The following is an 11,011-nucleotide window of genomic DNA, read 5'->3' as shown; positions in this document are numbered from 1 at the left end:
GATGAGGTGCATATCTGGCTGCATTTTCAAGTTGTATTTGTTAAGGATCATTTCTTAAATTTCATGTGTAGATACAGCTGGAGGTCACTGTGGTCTAAGACTGCCCTGATCCCTGTGCATCCTGCCTTTCTGAGGTTTTACAAATGTGGAGGACATCACAGACTTCCTCGGGAGTTCACAGGCTGGCCCGTATTTTGGTGTATAATGAAAAAGGCCACTTCAGATTTTGACCAATATCACCAGTTGTCTTCCAAAACAGTTTAAAACAATCCATAGTCCAGTCAAAAAATATGAGCACATGCATTTCCTATACATTTGTGATGTTTTAATATGAAATGAGAAACTATATCTCTTTTATCATTGTTTATAAATTGATTAGTGAGGCTGAGCCCCTTCACACGTTAATTGGACATTTCTATTCCCTTTACTCTGAGTTACACAAAAATATACTTTATTCAATTTCCTCTTGGAATGCTTGTGTGTTTCTTATTGAAATACAAAGATTTTTTGAACATCTAAATATTAATCCTTTGTGCCACTTCTTAGTGAAAGTGTGTCTATTTTATTTTTCTTTAAAAACAATTTAAGGGGCAACCCGGTGGCATAGTGGTTGAGTTCACATGCTCAGCTTTGGCAGCTCAGGGTTCATGGGTTTGAATCCCAGGTGCAGACCTACACACCTACACACCAGTCATCAAGCCATGTTGTGGCAGCGGCACACATGAAAAACAGAGGAAGATTGGCCCGGGTGTTAGCCCAGGGCCAATCTTCCTCAACAGCAACAACAACAGAAAGAATTTAACTTTCAATTTCCTGGATAACGTTCCCATGTCCCTTCAGTCAGTTTCTTGGTCCTAATTCCTAATCAAACACTTGTTCCATTTGCTAGGTCTGTTTGTCCCTTCTCTTTGCTTCTCTTTTTCCTCTTGAGGTGACTTGACCAAGGTCTTGTTTCTCCTTGGTGTTGTTCCATGTGTTTCTGTTTCTCTTGTGGTTGAAATGTGTACATTCCAGGCTTTTTCTTCCTCTGGTTATTCTAAGTGTCTAAAACCAGGTATATTGTAAACAAATATCCTTCACAACCAAGATTGGGTAATTGCCACTATATCCCCTGAGCTACAGAATCACTTCTGCATGATTTGACTCCACATTATTTACCATTTTGAAATAATCTGGGGATTCTAGTCCCGATTGTTTTCTTTTATATCCAAAGTATTATGCTATAAAGAATTTAAGAAAAATGCGCATTTTAGGGTTTTATTACCATGTCCTCCCATTCTTTCATTCTTCTTTATTTTCCTGTGCTTCAGCATTTTGCCTTTCTTGCAATACATTCTGCTATGATCAACCTCTGAAAGGCCTCTATCCTCCTTTCTCTTTGCATGATGGTTAGGTTTGGAATCAGCCTTAAAATCCTAGGAGGTGATGTTGTGTATTCCTCTGATGAGCTTGGTGATTTAGCAATTGAACCTGCAGTCTTGACCATGGTCAGATCGATAGTTATGACTTTCCCTGAATTAATCAAACATCTACTCACTTCTCCATGTGCATCAGGCACAGTGCTCCAAGGGTCATGGAAACCAGATCAATATTTCACAGTTCAAGTCCCCCTGACTTCACAGTGTCAAATCTTTACCACAGATGACTCGTAAAACAAATCTGCTTACAGGGGTTTTCAGGTCTAAAAATTAATACCACATTTCACAAGGAGAAAGGATGGGGGAGTTTAAAAGGCTATTTAAAATTCATTAGCTAAGTTTCCTTGTTGACAAAGTGCAGGTGGCAGAGAGAAGACAAGGTGGTGGTGGACACCATGCCTGAGAAAAAGTGTCTCACCTAAATTTTCTTAGAAAACCCTGGATCTCTGCAGGCCACTCTGTGAAGGTCCTTCCTCTGCAAATCGGGACCTACAGCAGAATATACTAGGCCTGCTTTAGGGCCTGACAAGGCACCCAGATGCTTGTGAACTGTGAGGCTGTGTGGAGCACATTTGTCAAACTACACTCTTTCAGGAGCCATTTATTCCCACACAGCAGGCACGGTGGACACTCACTGATGTGTGTGTTAGATCCGCTTTGCCACCCCCTTGTGTCTCAGCTTTGTTTCCTCTCACCCAAGATCCAGATGTCCTCCAACAGGAAGGCAGTCTCTGGTGATCTGAAATCCAGTGCCTGCTCTGCCCTTAGCAGCAGCTGCAGGTCTCAGAGAAGCTTCAGAGCTGCTTCCATTGACCTGATGTTTAACTTTGGTTCATCAACAGCAGACCCTGAGCTCTGATCCTTCTTTCTGTCTCAGGGCAACTGTAAAAGTCACACAATGAGCTCATGTGTGGGCTCACCCACATCCCAGATTTTGTTGGGGCACTTGGTAGGAGATGGTAGCCTCCATTTATAAACCATGACCATCTCCTCCCTCTTCGTGGAAGCAGAGGCTCCCATCCATGGGGTACCAGGAAGCTCTGTGGGATGTTACACTCAGCCTGAGGCCAGGCCAGGTACATGTCACACTGACAGCAGGTCTAAAATGACAAGTGATGTGTCTGTTCAGAGAACAGACAGTGACAGTCATCTCTGGATTCTGCATCACATCCAACTGTCATGGCAACATCAAAGTTCTCCCAACCCCTTTTGTTACAAGAAATGGTGGTATGGCTGCCACTTTTCCTAACTGAGATTCAATCCTATATGGGGAAAATTATGGAGGCCCTGTGGACTGACCATAACTCCTTTCTGCCTGACAGAGGAGAGCAGTTAATCTCCAGCAGCCGCAGGAGTCAGGAGGCAGCCACTTGGCCACAGTTGCTCCATAAATTTGCAACCTGTCCATGAACTGATGTGCAGCACCCCATGTAGGTGAAGCAGATTTTCAGTAAATCCAGATCAGGGGTGTAATGTAAGGTCTGATGAATCCTTAAAGGGACATCTGGAGAGTCTCTGACTTGGAGGAGGTGTCTCTGAGAAGATTTACACCCTGGATGGGGCTGATCTCCACAAGTGCATGAAAAATAGCTCAGGATCCTAGCAGAGTTGCATTAAAATTCTGTAATTATAGCAACCCTCTCAAATACACCCTATCTGCATGTTGTAGAGTTGTATTTCCTGGAGATTCCTGAAAATGCCATCAGTTGCAACCCCCACCAGTTAATCCTTGTATCTGATACACTGCATAGAAAAGCAGGCCAACCCAACAGCAGCCTGGGACAAGGCTAGTTCTCTGAATTTGCAGTTTTCACCAAATGCTGCTTGACAACAGAAGGAAATAAGAGTTAGAGGCAGCAAGTCTGTGGCCTGACCAGAGATGCCCCTTCAGAAAGAAGGAAAGACAGCTTCCCAGCACCCAGCCTCCTTCCCAGTGGGTATGTCCCAATCCTACACTCAGAAGAGAAACTTATGAAGGGTCAATTCTTTGTCAAGATGACTAGACTTATGTCGATTAAAAACTACTAGTTTGAACAGTATGCAATCTATCTGCTTACCTTTCTCTTCTGGTAAACTCAACTTGCTTTTGAGTTTAAAGAGCACAAATGCTCACGGAAATAGACAGAGCTTAGCACTAATGAAAAATGAATTCATAGAAAATCATCCATAACAAGCAGACAATGTAGGCCTACTGTTAAGTGAGCTGAAAGAAAGCTTTAGGATTACAGAGGGGAAGGGAAGTTGTATTTCAACAGTTTCCAGGAGTTCCTACTCACCAGAGATACGGCTTTAAATTCACTTTGGGTTGAATGACTTCTTTGAGGAATGTCAGTTGCATGGGCTCCTGAGTTTCATAAATATTTAGGAGGAGGTATTATTGATCATGGTCCTGTTTCTGTGGCATAAAGGCCAGGTGAGGCAGGGAAGTGTGGTGGTGTATCCAATAACTGACCTCTAACAAACGTGGTGATGACTTTGTGCTTTGGGGTCCCTTGGAAGTCTGAGGTTGGCCTGTAGGTCATGGAGTTACCAGGGAGTCTACAAAGGCTGCATGTGTGTGAGGACATGAGTCCCAGGCTGTGAGAGACAAAAGGACCCAACACCCAACACCCTTGTGCAGGTTGGCTTCTCTTACGAGTCTCTCTGTGGGACTGTCCAGAACACATTCTCAGGGTCATGGGGTAAGTCTGTCTAGTGGGTTTCAGAGTGGCTGAGTACCCTCAGTGTGCTCTTTGGCTTCAAGTGGCATTCCCTCCCCTTGTGCGTTTGTGCACAAGTTTGCCTTTTTATAAGGACATCTGTCATGTTAGATGAGACTGGATGATCTCATCTTAACTAATTACATCTGCAATGACCTTGCATCCCAATAAGGTCACATTCTGAGGTCCTTGGGGCTATGACTTCCACACATGAAACTGAGGGGCACAAGTCAGCCCATAGGGTTCACCCACACAATGCTGTGTTGAGGTGTGTGGCCTTTGCGGAGCTGATGTGTGAAAGAGACAGTTCACTGTATCACTTTAGTTTCACTGAATTTCTGGGTAAACAGTGATATTTTCTGCTAATAAGTATAGTTTTGCTTCTTCCTTTGCAATGTTTATTATCATTTTAAATGTTTTTTCTAATGTCATTGGCTAGATCTCCCACAAGCTATTTCATAACAGGGATAATAATGGACATTCTTATTTTGTTGCCAAGTTTGGTGGTGACACAACTGATGTCTCAACATCAGCTTTTCATTCCTGTGTATGTTTCAAATAATTCTAAGAAGGTATCCATTTCAGTTCATTCTCACTTAAACAACTTTGTTTAAATAAAAATGGAAAGCTGATTTTTTTTTCCTGAGGAAGATTCCCCCTGACTTAACATCTGTACCAATCTTCCTCTAGTTTGTATGTGGGTCACTGCCACAGCATGGCTGCTGACAAGTGGTATAGGTTCAGGCTGGGAAACGAAAACCAGCCACTGAAGCAGTGTGCTGAAGTTAACCACTAGGCAATGGGGCCAGCTCCAATAGCTGATATTTAAAATTGTTTTTCTCTCTGTTTAGAAAACTTTGCAAGTCCCTCTTTTAAACTACAAGGCCTTCTACCAGTTACTCTCCATCAAGCCAGACTATTTTTCCCATTATTGTCTTTCTGTGTTTATTTATTTATTGACAGCCTCTTGAATTCACTAGAGTGCAGGAGGACAGGAACTTTGCTTCTTGTTCTGTCTATTTATTGCCATCTGGGGATGCAAACCATCATTAAATATGTTTAAGGGCTGAGTGGATGACATGAGGAGTGAGGAGACCTTATAGAGTGAAAGGAGCATCAGCCACCGTGACACATGGCTGAAGCATCTGCAGTGAAGCCAAATCTCAGTGCTTACTGCAGTACTGGTTCAATCATTTAAATGTTGTAGCTTAGGCCATTTGAAGTGAGAAGAGAAATTCGACTAAGACCGCACAGTTATTTAATAATCAGCACACCAAGAGTAGCCTAAGGGTCATCTGCACATCCGAATAGTCCAGCATGTGGAGGCTCTCCTCACATTAATTGGAAGCACACAGGAGATGCTCCCTTGCTGTTAATCAGCCTGGGAAACCAGGTCTTATCAAGCACAGGAGAGGCGAGAAGCAATGCTACTGCTTAGAATAAGGTTGAACTGCAGCTCAGGCAATGACATGCATCCCCAAGAGAATAATTATAAATTCTGGAAAATATTTTTAAGAGAACAATTTGCAGGCAGATGAGGACAAAAGCAGGCAGAAGCTAGAGTGTCACCCTGCGGAAGAAGAAGGCCACGTGGGGCAGGTGTCCCTTTAGGTGGCTTCCTCTTAGATTCCTCCAAAGTTTTAAGGTGTGGAGTAGCCAGAACATGAGCAAAACCCAGTTTTCTCACCTGGAGATGTCTGAGAATGAAGTTTTGACTTGCTAGAGTGGCTGGAACCTGAGGGGGAAAAGGAAAACCATATTTGGGGGCTTCAAATTTTCTATAGGCTTCCCACAAATCCTTAGCTGACCTCTGAACTTTAAACACATGAGGCTGAGTCTGAAACCTGGGTGCAAAGCAAGATCTGGAGGCCTAGGCCATCTGAGCTGAGATTTCAGCTGGTGCCCACCACAGAAGGGTGGAAATTGGAGTTTGAATCCTGCCAAGTTAGAATGGTGAGTAACAACCCAGCTTTGGATGAAACACTGATGGAACTGAGGAGCATGAAGCTAAAATTCAAGAAAAAAATGATCCTTATCTTTTTTAAGTCCAAGGTGATCAGCCAGAAACTTAAGTGCCAGCTATAATAAAACAATGCCTCATCGCTCTTCTCAGGGAGATAACAAAATTCAGTTTCTTCATCAAACCATCCACAATGGTTAACTTACAGTAAAAACAATTGTTAGACATAAATAGACACAGGGAAAAAATGGCCCATGTCAAGAGAAAAAATGGTCAAGTAAAACAAGCCATGAGATGTCTCTGATCTGCAGTTAGCATGTACTAAGGCTAAGCGGCTATTCCAAGTATTTTAAAGGACTTAACAGACAAGATGTCATGATGAATGCTCAGATGAGGAATCTCAGCACAGAAATAAAAAAATTAATAAACAACCCAATGGAGATTTTAGAAAAAAGTTGCATATAACAAATTAAAAAAAAAATTACAAACTCAAAAACCACTTGGAGGTGACAGGTGAAATTGACAGTGAATTGAAGCAGATCAAGAGAAATTATACAACCTGAAGAAGACAGAGCAAGGAAGAATCACAAGCAGAGCATGAGTGACCTGTAGGACACTATCATGTGGTTGCCATGCATATTCTTGGAGTTCCAGAAGAGAAGAGAGATTTGGGCAAATAATTTTTTTTAAATAATGTTTGAACATTTTCCAGTTTCAGTGAAAAATATCAACTTATAGATTCCAGAAACTCCTCAGCAAAACCCATGCAGGTTTAATAAATAGAACAGCATGCCTGGCACATGGTAGTCAAGTAGTGGAAAATCAGATAAAAAGGGGGCATATGAAAGCTGATGGAATAAAAAGACCATCACAAACAAGAACCATGATGACAGCAGATGGCAAAGGAGCACACGTTCAAGTGATGAAAGAAAATAAAAGCAAAATTGAAAATGTGAAATTCTGTATCCAGTAAAAATTCTGTGTGCATTCTAGAAGAAGGCTTAAGGGAAATGAATCCCAGTGGAAACTGGGATCTGCAAGTAGGAAAGAGAAGCACCCAAATGTTAAATATAGAAAACATATAAATAAACATTCTCTTAATTTCTTTAAAGTCAAATTTCTGTTTATGCAAATATAATCATATCACACGATTTATAACATATGCATATATAGAACAGATGACAACTATAGCACAGAACAAATAGAATTCACCATTGCAAAATTCTTAAGTTTACATTGAATAGTATATTAATAACTCTAGGTAGCAAACACAATTTAAAAGGTTGTAGGTAATAGGTTTTGGAGGAACTGAAACAGAATTTTTAAAAAATACCCAAAATGCTAAGAAAGAGAAGTGGAAAAAAAATTAGATGTGTTGAATTGTAACACATAACAAACTAGTCCAGTCATATCAATAATTCATTTAAAGTAAATGGTATAATCTCTTTAATTAAGAGCTATATTGTGAGAAGGAACAGAAAAGAAAGACACAACTATATCCTACCAATTTTAAATACTAAGACAAAGGTTGAAAAAGAGAGAATGGGACAGATACACCGGGCACACAGTAGGCACAAGAAAGCTGGTCAGCAGTGTCGATATCAGACAAAACAGACTTCAACACAAGAGTATTACTGGAGACAGAGACATATCTAATGATGATGAACCATCAATTCACCAGGAAAACATACAAATCTTAAACGTGTGTGTGCACCTACTAATAGAGCTTCAACATATGTGATGCAAAAACTGTCATGACAAAGGTTGAAATAGACAAATACATGTCACAGAGGGCAATGCCAACAGCCCTGTCTCAGTAATTAATGGAACACACAGACAAAATTCAGTGAGGGCACAAAATACATGAACAAGACTATCAATCACCTTGACCTAATTGAAATATTTAGAACATCTCATGCAAAACTGTAGAATACTCATTCTATTAAAGTAAAAATGGAATGTTCCCCAAATAGACCATGTGCTGGGCAATAAAATGTCTCAGTAAATTTGAAAAGGCTGGAGAAGTACATTGTATGCTCTCTGACTATAAAGGAATTCCTATGAGTCAATAACCATGAAACATGTAGGAAAGTACCCAATACTATAAAGTTAAAACATGCAAACGCACATACACATACTCACACACTCACACGCACACCCACGAGCATGCACATAGATGTGAACACACGCAAACACATTCCATCCATATGAAATCTCAAAGCAGGCAAATGAATCTACAGTGATACATTGAGAACAAGGATTAACACTGAGAGTTGTGTTTTCTGGGAAAAGCCAAAACAAAACTTTTTAGGGTAGTGAGACATTATGTATCTTGATTGTGGTGCTGATTAAATGAGTGTATACGTTTTCCCAAACTCATCAAATATATCAAGTTGTGTAATTTGTTGTATGTAGATTTTAATTCAATAAAAATATGAAGGAAACAAACTGAAATAAAAGATGGTTAACTACCATCTCTGCTCCTTTCTCTGTCGGTAATAGAAATAGCCCTTTGTGAATCACAGCTGCAACTGTTTGCCACCAGAAAACAAACTCCATCATACTTCCAGGCAATGGCAGGGGCCAGTCTTGGCTATTGGAGTCACATGTCACTTTCAGTTTTGGGGACAGTAACCAAGGAGTATAGAAAAGAGAAAATACTTTGGCTAAAAAATTCCCTTATCTTCTTTTTCAGTTTTGATTTTTCAATAGAGTTTTAGTATAAAATGAATGAAAATAGTACCTCCACAAAATCTGCTCCAAGTGATTAAACACCTTCTCGCATGTTTCCTGGCTGGGCTTCAGGTTGACTTTCCTTTGCTCTAACCGTCTTCAGAACAAGATCCACATCCTCATGGATCATCCCTTCTTTAAGTTCTAACCCCTCAGATTTCAGCCCAGTGCAAGATTGCTTTCACTTCCTAGATGCTGCTGTCTCTCCAGAATCAAGATAATGTCAGTCCCTAAACTGAGGAACTATAACAAGGATATTGATGCCACATTGTTATGTTTGAGGAAGCTACTTATTCAACCCTGAGATTCCTCAATGTTGATGGAACATTTACCACACTCTGAGTAAGTCAAGGGATGAGGGAACAAAAATGATCATTCTGTGCCCCACACATAACAGAATTTGCCACAAAAGGCAGGTTCATTAAAGCTTATTTTATTGAATGCTTACATCATTATTAATGCTTGAGGAATTTATACCATTCATAAGATTTACTTAATAAACTTACCATAGGAGGGCTCCTGATCAAATAACAACTACACAAATGTTAGCAACACTAATTGATGTTGGAAAACCAACACCTGTTAGTAAGAGAGATTTCTGAGGTCCTGGGTTCAACCCAGTATTCTCGTATATTCTAAAATTTTCCTAGTACTCAAAAATCTCCAAAATTTCTGTTCGAATGGAGAGAGCCAGTGATGTCAGATTTTGCCTAAAGTGAGTTCCCTAGATCTCAAGTACTGAGATGGGAACAGGTCAATCCCAGGATCTCATTCAGTATGTTCCAAGGGTGAGTTACACAGAGTGAAGTCAGTAATTGTAAGTTGATATGGTTCTTCAGCTGGCCCAGCAATTGGTGATCCATCTCAGAATGACCCAGAGTCAATGAAGTGTAGGATTCCCAAAAATGCCCTGCACTGATCATTCCGGTATTGGAAAAGCCAAGTGCTTGGGGACAAAAGAATCATCATATGGCTGACACACGGGCTTGAAGACACTCCTACCAGCCAGGTAACTGTCACTGATGCTTTTCATTGATGAAGCCACCTTAAAGAAAGCTGTTTTACAGTGATCCTCCAAGAAAGTAAAATACTAACAGGAAAGGGAGTAAATATGTAAGTGCTGTATTCTAGAGAGAAAAGTTTGTTGGCTTTATTTGCTGTTATTATTTTTGTTGAGTGTTGGGAATTTATACAGGGGTAAAATGATCATGCTAATGATATTCTTTGTTACTATTCAACCATGAAAAGTACAAAATAAGTTCCAGGGCCAGCCCCCGTGGCCTAGTGGTTAAGTTCAGTGTGATCCACTTTGGTGGCCTGGATTTGGTTCCCAGGTGTGGACCTACACTGCTCTGTTAGCAGCCATGCTATGCTGGCAACATGTGTACTAAAAGATGGAGGGAGATTGGCATGGGTGTTAGCTCAGGGCAAATCTTCCTCAGGAAAATAAAATAAAATAAAATAAGTTACAAATTTCTATAGCTACACACATGTTAACTTGTTCCAGGGTATGGAATGGATTAGAGGATGTACATTTGCATCTTCCAAAGAAAGGCAGGTAAGTCTATAAAAATGTAAGGGCATTTAAATTTCTGACAATGAAAGTAGACCCTTTAGATGGGTCTTTGTTTTCATTGCAAATCTCCTTTGCAAACCAGCCCCGACATTAATTTAAACAGATCTAAGCTTTGAAGGCAGCTTTGTTGAAATGACTTTGAGACAGATGCTACTTTCACCAGTGGAAGCAAGGACAATACAAATAGGCTCCAGCAGACTTCCTTTGTCCACACAAACCGAATCTTCTTTCTCTATTCATGATTGACAGTCTTAGACAAAAAGGGTAGAGCGGAAATTAAAACACATTTTGATAGCAAATGAGCTCCAGTATGAAGAGTGTTGGTGTATATCTGACCCACAGTCTGCAAGTTTCCGGCAGGATGCCGTGCAGCATCATGTGGACTCAGAGCTCCCTCTCACCTGCCGATGGTCACACAGCCACTTTTCTCTCTTTAATCAGAGGAGTCTGGAAGGACAACGTAATCCATTGTCAGTGAAATAATCTCACTCCATTCTAGGGGAAATCAGGAGTCCTGCCTAGGAATCACCTTGCCATGATATGTGGAGCTAACATAACACTTTTTTTAATATTATATTTTTAAGAGAGAATTTCAAACAATCTGTTTCATTCTCTGAACAAAAGA

Source organism: Equus caballus, chromosome 21, assembly GCF_041296265.1.
Source record: "Equus caballus isolate H_3958 breed thoroughbred chromosome 21, TB-T2T, whole genome shotgun sequence".
In the NCBI taxonomy this organism is placed as follows: domain Eukaryota; kingdom Metazoa; phylum Chordata; class Mammalia; order Perissodactyla; family Equidae; genus Equus; species Equus caballus.
The sequence above is the reverse complement of the archived record's forward strand: the minus strand, read 5'-3'. Positions refer to the sequence as shown.